Here is a 14,495-nt window from a genome sequence, read left to right as displayed (position 1 = left end):
AATACAATTTTTTTTTTTAAGATTTATAAAATGTCGTACTCATACACATTAGACATTAGACATATTATACGTCTCTATGACGTGTGTATCAGATTTTGGAATTATACAATATTTTTTTTAATATTGTATAACTATTGACCGCGCTAAAAAAAAACTTTGAACTTCACCGACATTTAATGGAAATAAAACAACGTCGTAACCTCTAGAAATGTTGGCACACTCGCCACTAACCACCGTTCAATGAACTCCTGCATTTAAACCATCGCATAGGTATTTACGTTTTGAAATTTTGGTGCGCCGAATTTCAAGGAACTTGATTAATCACTCACATTTTTGGACACTGTAACAACAACCCACCAGTTAGAGAACGTTAATACGAGATTTAAAATACGGTTTTAGTTACATTTACAGAAAAATCCGTGGCTCGTGAGTATAGTATCTGTATCTACTGTATAGTATCACGCAATTTGTTTCTGGTGGACAACATCGTCTGCCAGACTATTATCCCATTTTCGACGTGTTGAATATTATTATCAATCATTCTTATTCATCTACAAAAAAAAAAAAAATGTTAATATGAAAAAGTCTGTCCTGTACACCTGTTGGGTAGTATTGTATCTATACAAAGCCGTATTTTTGTAGCCATACACCACTGAATCCGTGGTATTCATCTTAGATATTATTATATCATCAATCAGCAGTACATTTTGGACTACTGAAAAGTCAAAGTAGATATCACAATAGTAACACAGCTCCCTCGGCTGTCGAGGGACGATAATCGGGGAGAAAGGGACATATTACTCAAGAGAATATATTATATAGATAGAAACGACGAAGGGCTAATAATAATACGAAAGCCCGCTGAAACTGAATAAACTGTCGGGGGGTTGGGGTGAAAAACATCAAAGCCGTGGGTTCGGTTGGAGGGTCAAGAATTATCAAAATAAGGGATGCTATGTATTATGAATTGGTAGTATAATTGTGTATATACAGAGTGTCCCAAGAGTAACGAATATAAAATTAACCGACAACCGGTGAACTCAATAATTGATTAAACTATATTTAAGTCATCGGAGAAATATTATATGCATAATTTGCCATAACTGTTTCTTATAGTATTTTTAACACAAGTTTATAATTAAATTATATATTTACAATTGTCTACTGTGAACGGTTACCACCTAACCAGCCGCAAATATTAATACTTTTACATATTATAGTGTGTCACGAAAAAGTTCAAATCTAATATAATAAATAAAACCAATAACTTTTTTTTATTAGTTGCGTATCACTTTCACACGGAAACCAATTGGACTGAAAAACAACTATAGATGCCGTCTCGAAAAGTTTTTTTTTTTTTAAATACGTTTATAATAAAAAAAAGGGAAAAACTTTTATCCATTTTGTTGAGTTTAAGGTATACCGACTTTAGATTTTAAAACGGTCCACTTGTACGTTTAATGAAGCACAAAATACTCTGTTCTCGTTGTGTGAGCAAACTCGCAGAACGCAATGTCCCGATTCTGAACAACGATTACCTTTTACGATGAACAATTTTCTCAACAGCAAGCACAATTCGGTTTTTTTCTTTGCAAAACAAAAACTTAAATCTTATGGCTGTGAGTTCTAAAGCACGAAACAGTTTTGTAAAAAACTCTTTAATATAATGAACATTTAAAAGAGATTATATAACATATTATAATATAATATATACATATATTTATTTATTTATACTTCTGAGAGGTAAACCTAGTGCCATACATTCCATTTAAGTATCGTAAAACATTTATTTATTTTTAATACCCTCTCTTAAATATATTGACGAAAAAAAATCTCAAAATATTTTACGAAATGAAAATTCTCTACAAATATGCACCGACGATTTTTATTTTCAATGGAACAAGAGTTACCGTATAAAAAAAAATATTTCTAATTATTCTGTGTGTATAAACCGTAATATACCTACAACTCTGAACGAATTTCTAGCTAGTCGTGATGCAAAAGCTAATTTATATTATAAACCATTCCACATCGTTGTTTTATTGTTAGTTTAATATCCGACTTGATATTCAATCTTTGGATTGTGCGCGTCACGGAGTCATAAACCAAATATGATAAATTTAACGTCGGTTGGATTTTTTTTTTTTGTTCTGTTTTTGTTTTCGTCGGTTCGTTTCCACAGCAAACTGGCGAATTCCTGGTCACCTACCCACCGTTACCACATCACCACCACTACCACCACCGTAAACGGGGCTTATATAATATGCAAGCGCGCCGAAAGAATCGTTTTATTTTATTATTGTCAGCCGGTGAATAGGAGAGAATATGAAACCTGAGAGATACGGATATTAACATACAATACACGCAGGGAGAAGAGAAGAGTGCGTACCTGTGTAAGAAAGAGGCAACGGGAGGGGTAAAAAAAAACATAAAAATTACTCTCGTTTCCAAGGCTGACTGCTCTTTCATCTTGTTTCAGATCACCGGGTACTGAAACGAACAGTTTCGGCAGTGGTTCTCATGTGTATGGCCACGAAAGAAATGTATGGCACGCATACCTACATTATAACGTGATAAGAAATGTCTATAGATATTGTGTATTTTTTGACGACAACACCTGTAAACGCGCAGTGATAGTATGGTTCGTACGATGCGATAGAGATCAGACGCACAATAATGTAAATGACGGCGATGTTTTTATGTTATTTTTATTCATAAGTACATCAAAACTAATATTAATCATTATTTTTGTCTTCAAAATGGTATTCATTTTTTTATTTCAATGTAAATACCTACTCTTACAAATTACAAGATAAAAATATCGAAGCAATAAGCTTCGGAAAATTGACTTTTATCGGTCTTGTTTTTCAAAGAAAATGTTTTATACTTTTGTCTTGGTTATGAATACTTTAAAAGAAATGAAAAGAAAAAATATGTAACTATTTTTGTATACAACTTATTCTCAGTAGTTATTTATTAAAAAAATTAAATAATATTTTTATTAATATAATATGTCAAAAGATATGTATCGATATGTTTTTTTTAAATTATTTAAGAAGATACGATAGATACTGTATATTGATATTTTATATTATAATAATATTATGTGAGTACTTATATTTTTTTTTAGATAAAAATAAAAATTCTTTGTATACTTAAGTAAAACTGTGATAAAAATGTCAAAAGCATTACTGTTATTTATTGAAATTCAAACACAAATGACGAGCTTATCAGAAATCAAAATATTTGACAATGCTTGAAAAAAGTTGAAAATTATTTTAAAACTAAACGAACATTGATAACGATACAGTAATATTTTCCGAATAATCAATAATAATAATAACACAAACAGTAAGCCTTTTTTTTTCTTAATTAACCTGTGGCAACTTAGGCCATTGGGTGATTTTTAACTGTGGTGGAGGGTACTGTAGGTTTAAACACGTGTAGTGTCTTTGTTAGTTTGGCAGATTTTTTAGTGGGCACCCGTAGGTATCTGCCATGCCCGGGTGGTGGATGGCGGCACTTATCTCCGAACACTGTGACTTGCCCGAAGAAAAATGCCGCCCGAACGTAGACGAAATATTTCAATTTTTGACTTAGGGGTGGGGGGGGGGGGGGTTGAATATATTAAAGGCAAGCAGATCATTGTAATATAGCATTTTAAAATTGTATGTTCTAGGTTTTTGGGGGGGGGCTTCCCCCCCAATTTGCACCTATGCACTCGAAACCGAGGTTTTGAACCGGCGTCGGTGCGCGTCGCAACCGACGCCTTAGTCCGCTCGGCCACTCCGTCCCCCAGTACGGCTTTTATTTGGTGTTTGAATTTACAATATTATGTTTAGAAACTGGTATTATTAATTTGAGTGTAGGAAATATGTAGGTTTTTGAAAATCACAACTATTTATTATTAAACGTATAAAAAATACCTAAATAATTTAGTTGGTATCTATAATACGATTATAGTGAAACATTAGAAATACGATTATTATTATAGAATATTTAAAATGTTTGGAAAAAAAAAAAATCATACTCAAGAGAAATATTATAATCGATTATTTAAATGTAATAAATAAAAATATCAACATTATTTTGTACCAGAAGTTAGATTAGGTCAGGTCACGAACTCGCGAGGAACAGCCCTTGGGATTTCACGGAATACAGTGTTGAACACAAATTTACTTCCTCGGTAAATCGTCCGGACATATTATTATGATGTTTTATTTCAAACACGAACTATTTAAATTTCTGTGTCTATATAGCGTATTATGTATTATAATATATACGAACGAGGGAGTGGTAAATTACCGTGTATACACAGACTGAACAGTTAAAGAACATCTTTCGACAAGCACTTTGAGAGTTTACTTGAAAAATGTTTTGAATAATACATAGCTACTGAATTTCTTAGAGGTGATGTGCTGTATAATATGACATGGGTTCGTTTAATCGGCAAGACGTAATGTCACTAACCAATTTCGGTAGTTGTACACGCGAAAAATAGTGTGGAAAAACGGAAAACATTATAAAAGCTTTAAAAATGTCAAAACGCATAAAAAAAAAAAAAAAAACAAAAAATTTATAACAACAAGACCATGGAGCATGGTAAGACATGCATGGTTTATGGTACATGGTGCATGGTTAGTATTGTTCGAAACAACGTTTCATTAATACGGTCTGTACTCGGCGTTACCGTGGTCGTGGACTGTGGTACCTATGTATAATTTGTTTTTGATGTGTTTATTGCTCGTTCTGCGCGAGCGCGTATGCCGAAATGGAGAAATAATATCGCAACAAGATTGCAATGTTCGTTCAAAGGTATATGTTTTTTTTTTTTCATCCGAAAAAGAATCACGATTTGGGATTAAAGAAAAGGAACACCCTTAAAAAGAATTTGTATTATGGGATTGTCAGTCGTGCGAGGAAATTCGATGTCAAACGGTATTGCAGCCAGGAACAGTTTATCGCTATAATAATATGATAGGAATCATGGAATCGATGTACCCATAGCATTTTTGAATTCTGTTCTGCTAACGAAATTCAATAAATAATGATATACTTTTCTGAAACATATTTTGTCGTCGTTCTAGTTTGGTTTTTCTCGTAGTTACATAATATCATGTCGAATAAGTCAGTCCCGCGAGTTTGGTTTCAATCACGAAAACGGAGCAAGTCTTTCGTGCGATAGAACATCGACCATATAATATTTTATACATATTAATAATAATAATGATCGTTAACATAAGTAGCCAGTCGGTATGTATATATGAGCAATAAAATATGATAAAAATGCTGAAAAATCATGTGTCACGAATGAACCCAGTTTGGATTGGACCGCGGACTCAGATGGAGTGATATAATATTATAGTCGTTCAAATTACGTCCGCCGATGGCGTATCAAAAAAATATCGTACGACTATAATACTTGGGAGCAACTTGATGGACTTTATCAGGCCGAAGACTACCGTCCCCTGCACGTCGGATATCCGTGTGTATTATCGCTGGCCGATTGAACGAAAACGTCGAGTGACTCCGCTCGAGACGGGTTCGCCGTCATATTAATATTATTATTCGGAGCGACTATAATATTACAGTGTGCTCGTATTTTTATTGTTTCTATTTTGTTTTTATTTTTACGACCCGCGGGCGGCAGTTCGAAACGCACACCGGAATTAAAGTAATAAACGTTAAGAGGAGTAATGCGGTGTGCATGCGCTTGCGATTAAATCGCACGTTAAAGTCCGCAGCAACGTGTCCGGGCAAAACCTTCGCAGACCCGGCCCGCACACGGCATTATTGTAATCGTCGTACCGGTATAATAGTCGTTCGCGTTCTACTATAATATAGGGCGCGTATTACGGCGCCTCGTCGACTGGTGTTGATGATATAATAATAAAAAAATAATAATAATAATAACAATAATGGCAATAATGAAAACGACAAAACACAAGCTACGATTTTATTATTATTTTTACACGACGTGACGCGTTACAACACGGTCGGAGCGGCACGGACTGCGGTCACAGAAACGTTCCGCGTGAGCGTATCCGCGGTGTGCTATATAATACAGATCGCAGTGGTTTACGTGACCCACACGCCGTCAATATTTTTGTTTTTTGGACGTAAAATGCATAGGTCGTCGCGTATAGTTTTTATGTATTTTAGCTGGACACGAATTTTTTCATTATTTTTTTTTTTTTAAGCGCCGCTCCTATCGTCGCGACGCATAGATAAGGTCTTGAGACGATACGGCGGAGCAAAAGAGGTCTTCCGACTTCACGTCAACGGAAGCGGAGAAAACTTTTTGTCGCGGGCAATATTTACACTAGCACAAAAATAATAATTCCACGTTTTTAACAAAATATGACGACCGTGTATTGTGTCCATGTGTAGTGACCGCTGTGAAAGGATACTTTGACGACGACGTGAGTAGAATTTGATTTCGAATAACTATTAATCGTATGAGATTACCCAGTGCAAACATGTATAGGCGGAAAGCATATACTGTCGTCCGACCATCCAATAGAGAACTAAGACTCTAATATTATCAATCTTATGCAAAATATCTATTAAGGTCCAAGTCCAACACGATACTGACACAATATTATTTTACACCACATGTGCGTGATATGGTTTCCATGACGATTTGATTTATACAGTTTCTGTACCGAGCTGCAAATGTTTAACGATTGTATATTCATTTAAAGTTTAGCCTCGCAGAATTGTGAGGTGTAAAAGTTTATTATCTCTGTTTCCATTTAACTCCACACCGGTCCGTTTTCTCGAAACAATGATCGTTCAATGTTTCAAAGACGAATTCTATTTGTACATCAAGTGAAATGAAATAGTAAACATGTCATTTTAATATCACAACGTATTATCATTTTAATATGATGAAGAATGATCCAAGTTTCAGAAACTTTAGTAAAACAACAAAAATTGTTAATTATTTTATAAAAATAATCGCTGTTTACTAATAATATAGATCATCCTAATGAAACCAGTAATAAAATAGAAATTCTATTATTTTTTTTTTTAATTTTAATAATAAAACTTATATAATTATATTATATATATATATATATTTCATACAAAATAAATACACAATATTATTACATATATATATATATATATATATATATATATATATATATATATATATATAAACGGTTTCATAAAGTGTACCTAATTGCTTTTATTGCTATAACCACGTAATTAAAATAATTAAATAATTTTTTTTATATCTGCAGGGTATGTACAAATAAACGAGGTATATTATATAATAAAAGATTGCATATAAAAAACTCCAGACGTTTAAAAGTAATTCTCTTCAACTGTTTAATATTTATCAGACATACATAATATAATAGAACCAAATAAAAAAGAATTTAAATTTTATAAATATAGCTTAATACAAGGTAGACATAATAACATAATATAATATATTTTATACACATTGTTTTGTATTGAAAGGAAAAAATAAAAACGTTTCATTGTCTCAATCATATAAGCTAAAAAAAAAATGAGTATATAATTTTTTTTAAATCATTACTTCTCAAATGTTTATTATAATATAGAATTATTTAACTATATTATTGTCAAAATTAAAATTATGTTTTGAGTTAAAAATGAATAAATAATATAATAATAATCCGGTCTGCAATGAATTCAAAATAAAAACTGCTCGAGGGTACTTTTTTTATTAACACGATTAAAATAATTATTGGCTATATTTTATACTGTATAAAATAAAAATTTAACAAAAATTAAAATTAAAAAAAATCCTTGTATTATTACATTCTGTATTGAAAGATATTGCAAAAATAATAAAACTTATAATAGTAATAATAATAATAATAATAATAAAATGGTAATATTGACTATTGTTTACTTTCAAAGCATGTATAAGATTCTCACTGAAAATCAAAATGAATAAATTGTACACAACAAAATATACAAAAGATTATTTAAAATACGGGTTTCTATTTAAAATAAAAATCTGTTATATATTATTATGATTCAAACAAAAAACATACAATTGAATCGAAACCCTGTCTGCTGAAATGGGATCGACTCTATAACGGTAAGTTATGTATTACACATTATACGTCTAAAATTAAAGATTCAAATTTTAAACCTGCTATACGTACAATAATACTAAATGGAGGTTTATGTAAATTGATATTATATATTTAATGATATTATGTACTAATTTCGAATGCTTTATATTTTAAATAACATAGTTGTTAATAATCTAGTTCGGGCAGTTAATTCAGAAGGTATTATTGATTTGCGGAACTCTATTACCTACACAATTTTTACAACTTGAAATAAGATTTAGTTTATTTAAAAACCCATGCACCTATATGGGCTATGGGACTCAGTTTACCAATCCCGACTAAATATAGACGGTTGGTCAAGAGGAGAGGAGTGAAGACTCTTAGAATCACACACTGGGTTTGACTTTTCCATCATGTAGCGATTTTTGAAACTACTCGAAATTCCAAACTACTATAATTGGTGTATAATTGGCAACAACTAAAATTTACAAGACATGATAACATATTTTATTCTACGAAAAAAAATTTTTCGTTATTTCTCTGTCACAGTTTACTGCAGTTTGGACTTACGACGACCACAGTGTAAAAAAGTATGAAATAATTAATACGAACGTTCTGTAGCAATAATATTAAAATTATCTTTATAATAAATTGCACATCAAACAGATACTATACAACGTTATCATTCCAACAAAAATTAATATTATACTATTATATTGTTGATTGTAATTTTTTTTGTGTTTTCAACATAGATATAATGATAAAATCTATTAATAATTTCGCACGCCATTTTTCGTTTTCTGGTATCGGTTATTACATAGCTAATTAAATTGCCACCGTTCGAGTTTCCAAAAATTCCATCCACTACGAATCGGTCCCCAAAATCGCTTTGATATAACCTATACCTAATAATAATATACGCTATAAACGCGTATCGATTACTCGCAATTGTGTCACGTTAAACCGTATTTAACGAAATGTCACCGTGAAAACTCAAATAAAACGACGTGGCTTATGGACAGGTTTTAGAGTTTAAACGTTTGAAATTTGACGAAATAATAAATTCAAAAGAAAAACTACCACCAAACCCAGAGTCAAATTATGTCTAGGGGGAGCCCTCGCTCATGTGTTTCAACCCTTTGCCCCAAGTTCAGTATACGCCTACAACAGTCCTACACCACTGCACATCAATTATATTATAATGTTGTGATATTATGCACAATGTCCAAACGTTTCCGCTCTACTATGGCTGTGTTCACAGCGTCGGCCATAAATTATTGATTAACATCCCGCGCTGTCACCGCAGCTACATCAAACGGATTTGTCGCATCGATATTGTATGTGTTGTATTTTATGTAATAAAATATAATAATAATAATAATAATAATAATATGCTATAAAGGCGCGCATTGCCCAGTCTCACGTGTCAGTTCCGTACGCCAACTATGTGCGTTTTAACAGCGCAAATATTCGTATTTTGGCATTTATTTTTAATGTTTCAATGTTTTGTTTTTTATTTTCTCCTGCCTATATCTATGTTATACTTGGCACTCGTTCAAACCGTTTGCGGTTTGCCACACGATATATTTAACGATTCGGTTACGACGAGGTGCTAAACGTACATTGCGCATTAAATATAATCGATATAATAATATTTTTTCTACATTATAAACAATATTACTGTATAATAAGTAGCAGCGTAAGCGTGATGGTCAGTCATCCACCTCAGAAATTTCGTACAACAATTGCATTTAAGCCACCGTCTGTGTGATTTGTATGGTGAAACGCGAAACGACTGTAACTACATCCAAAGGTAAATGTATACGGCGGCTGTTTATTATTACATGGCCTGCAATTCATGCTAACTATTCCGTGGTAGTAAAAAAAAAAAAGTTACTAATTTATAACACCCCCGGATTAGTTTGAAAAATATTCTGGAAATAAACATTAAATACCGTATTTTTACCACGGTGAAAACTACAGCAGTTGGTTTGGACACGTTAAGTACGAATAATTGAGCCTTTATTATTATTATAATGAAATCCAAACCTTTACAAATTATTTATTATTATACGGTTCGTGTTTTAATATCCTTTATTATTATTATTATTATAATAATAATAATTATTATTATTTTAAAAGCAAACAGTGAAGTAGCAATGGTTGTTTTTGTAAAATGTAAATGAGCGGGAGTCGGACATATATATACCATTTTTAACGACGATTTAATATAGATTTATGCGAACCAAAAGTAACATTTCGGAATTAAAATGTTTTAAAAACCTCAAGGATAAGACTAATGAACGCTCAGAGATAATATATGATATACCTACTTCATAAATTAAAACCGAGAATAGGTATTTTCAAGACTTCATATTATTATAATGACGTGTGCGTTATATTACGTATAAAGCAGAATATATAGGCGCATATGAATATAATATGATGATAATACAAGACATTATAATATTATACGTTCGTGTGAACCACGCCAGTGACCAAAAACAATAATATTCATAATGAGCTTTTGATTCTTATAAGTACTTTTGTCGTGTGACGATTTCGCAATGATTATTAGGTATCGTTTAATTACTGTCGTATAAATCGCTTCTCGCTAAAATATAATATATATACCGCGTAATATATAACTATGCCATGCCATAACACGCACTATCGTATATAATCTCTTGCAGCAGGCTGAGACGCCTAAATCATTCTATTTCTTCGGGACTGCTGTCAAACGTTACAAAAAAAAAAAAAATGATATCCAGTTCTTCGCTGCAGCTCACCGTCGCCGTCGATGCTGTTGCTGTGTGTACCCATACGAAGTCAAATCGTTATTGTGCTCGGCGTCACCGTGTTTGTTGCAGAACAGGTTTGTATTGAAAACGTATAAAAGGGTCGTTCACTTTTATCGTCGTCCGGTAGCTCCCGAGCGTCCAAACGTTTTTTTTTTTTTTTCTTCATTTTTCTTTTTTTTTTTTTTTTCATTTATCTGTTATTTACTATCGCTATGCGAGCACTACGGGCCGACATATCATTATTATTATACACTGCAGCAATACTATTTCAGTTCGTACGTGGACGAAGTCTCATCGCGCGTCGGCGGAATAGCGTCGGGCGGACGGACGGCGGCGGCGGCGGCGATGGTGAAAAACTTTTGGAAACTGTGACGACACGCGCGCGCCGCCGCGGTCCGCCCGACCGCTGCAGCAGCTCAGGTCGTGTTTCTTTTCGCCCGCTGCAGCTGCAGTCTGCGCAGACGGTCCGCGTCGATCCGTTTATCGTCCGCGCGCATCGCCCGCGAGCCCTACTCGCGCCCAAATTTTTTTCACCATTATTACCATTACCATCATTTGTATCGTCATCATTAGGGCCGTCGTCGCGGCGGAGAGACGTCGGCGGCGATACGACGACGTTGTGATATTTTTACACGCCGCGGAATCAAATAATGTTATCTCCGCCCCAGTCACTATATTATTGTTATAATATCGAAGCCGAGCACCCATATGATATACCTATACCTACCTATATTTACACACATGCAGTTTGCGCGGTGAACGACCTGCTTTTATTATTATTATTATATTCACGTTCGGTCGGACAAAGCTGTGCATACATATTATATTATATAATCGCAAAAGCACACACGCTAGACTCGTGTCCAACACGACGAGAGTCGGTCTCTCGTCGGCGGCGGCGTTCCGCAGCTCGGGTACGTGTAAAAGACCGGTACACACACACACACACACACACACACACATAAATACAAGTACGTTACATTATATACGGCATGCGCATACACGGCTCGTTAAAAAAAAAAAATCCTTTGGGTGTATTATTATTACAGCGCATTTGATGGACGAAAAAAAAATTACAAAACGCTATACTCTGTATACAGCCCATATAATATCAACTCATGAATAATATATCAAATATAGTATATTATATATTATATACTAGGTACTTGTGAAGAAAACGAAATGTAGTTTTCCAGTCCACGAAATTCGCCTGTTGATGGTTGTGTTGCGTTATCCTGCCGCACTGTTATCGCCTATACCCGCGCAACACCCGCCACTGATGTATAGAATTCGCCGTTGTTCCGCTGCGAATACAGCCGCGCAATTAACGCCCGCCGCCGGAAAACGGCGAACAGGTATTATTATTTTAGTTTTTTTCAATCACATAATATGTAAGTCGGTGTACTTACTTACATGCATAATATACACACGATAACCATTATTATTATTACACGCGTAACTTTGCATAATATACGGTATTCGTATTATGGTTGTACGACTCGGCTGCGTTTCCACGTATTTGTGCATTTGTAATGAAATAAAATGATATCGACTCTCGTGGTGTAATAGGATAATTAAACGTAATAATATGCATCGAACTTGTTGCCCGAGTGCATCGCTTCCCCTATTATATTAATAATAAACGCGCAATAAAAAGTGTTTTTAAAACTGCACGTGACGGTGTAGGTATAATATCACTATGATAAATAATCATTTAAATTAGAAAAAAAAATTACATAATTATGTAAAACTAGTTTATAAAATAATTTAATCTAGGAAAATATGATTTTTATTTTTTTTCCAATTATAAGTGCGGGATATCAGAGGGGTAACTTTTAAAATAAATATGGGATCTTTAGTTTTTGAAATATAATTTATATACGGCTTAATTTTAATGCATTTTTATGGGTTTATTACACTGATGCATAACAAAATGAAAGAGTAAAAGCCACTTTAATTTAATTTTTAAAATTTGAAAAATATGTCAAAAATGAATGATACCTGTATCGGCTTCGTTATACATTTTCATTATAACCACAGTACCTATATAATAATGATGACATACTATTAAACAAACACAATATTACTATAGGGAAGTGACTAGTGACAGTTATTTAAAAATTTACTTAGAAATAAATACATTAAAGTTATAGATTTCTCTGTTCGAGGGAAATTCTGAACTTGGTTTTATATATTTATAACAATATACCATCTCCAAAAACAATATATAAACAAACTTTTGTACTTTAGCGGAATTAAATTATCTATAAAAATGGACAAAATTGAGTTAAATACTTAAATAGAATAATAACTAGTTTATGTGTTATTTTTTGATCTATAAGAGTACTTATAAGTTAATACTCAGAAGTTAAGCTATGTCATGAGCTAGGATTATAATTTAGTGAAACGAAACAACAGATTATAACTGGACTAAGATCACGAGACCTATATTATAATCAGGTACTAAGTCGACGAAGTTAAATTTTGTTGTCTAATGTTCTAATCGAATGTTATTTGCCCAAATAAATTATAAATGCTCTCTATACTTTAAGAAAAATAATTCGACCAATGAGAAGCGACAATAAATTCAAGTATAACATATAAGTTCAGTAATCATAAGTCAAATACGAGAAGTTTATAAACCACTTCTACAACTGGACTACTGGAGTGTATGTTCTTGGTATTAGTATTATTACGACGCAGGCCATAGGCCACACTAACATCAAGAAGTTTGTCAAAATGCCACCAAGGAACGATAAATATGAATCACTTGTATCAATAATTGTTCTACTTATATCCAGATATCATGATAGATATTATTTAAAGCCCAAGAAACCAATGAGTACTAAATGTGGGAAGTTTTGACACGAAGTCCGGTAGTATCATTAGTATAGGCTTAACACCAAATAAAATAGAAAAATATATTATTTTGATGCGCTATAGTTGATTGGAAACCGGACAAATCATACGCCATGGATACCAGAACTCCACTGATGTGTCCAATTTGTATAGTATGATACCGAGGTTCAGGGACTAAAGTTGATGTCGTTTCCAAACACAGTAAAAACCATAGGTTAAATTGACGGTTAACTCAGGTCATTAATTATTAAACCGTTATATAGATATAGGTATATAACAAAAAGTTGATCACGCGACCTCTCAAATACCATCCTATATAGCTCAAAACAGAACGTTCCACTAATAATTGGCCAGTCATTTATTGAACAACCATAAACTTTATTAGTAAGACGAGGTAACACAGTGCGTCAGTGCGTATATTACGATATGAGGAGTAAAAGAAAAATTATAACAAATATTTGACATTGATATCCTTATATACCTACTATCATCCCGTGTAATTAGCTTGTGGGCTATATTAATCCATATAATTGTTTATTAAGAAACTAGTATAAATAAATAAAATAAATAAATTATAAAATTTTCAAAAAAAAAAAATGTTCATGAAAATGTACATCACTAAGCATGGTGGCCAGCAGAATAAAACTAGGCACATAATATGGTTCTGATTTACAAGTACCGAGACCAATAGGTATCCGAGTTAAAAGTACAGAATGCACAATAATTGCAAAGAGAGACACCGTCTGGCACATAATATGTCGGTGTGGCATCCTGTTAA

The 14,495-nt window shown here is 33.0% G+C and overlaps 1 pseudogene; it reads left to right on the top strand.

Annotated features, from left to right (window-relative positions):
- The first annotated feature begins 13,365 nt into the window (after window positions 1–13,365).
- On the top strand, window positions 13,366–13,738 carry LOC132951409 (uncharacterized; annotated as a pseudogene).
- Window positions 13,739–14,495: the final 757 nt, after the last annotated feature.

Source organism: Metopolophium dirhodum, chromosome 8, assembly GCF_019925205.1.
Source record: "Metopolophium dirhodum isolate CAU chromosome 8, ASM1992520v1, whole genome shotgun sequence".
NCBI lineage: Eukaryota > Metazoa > Arthropoda > Insecta > Hemiptera > Aphididae > Metopolophium > Metopolophium dirhodum.
Note: the sequence above shows the minus strand (reverse complement) of the source record. Positions and strands in the feature narration are given on the sequence as shown.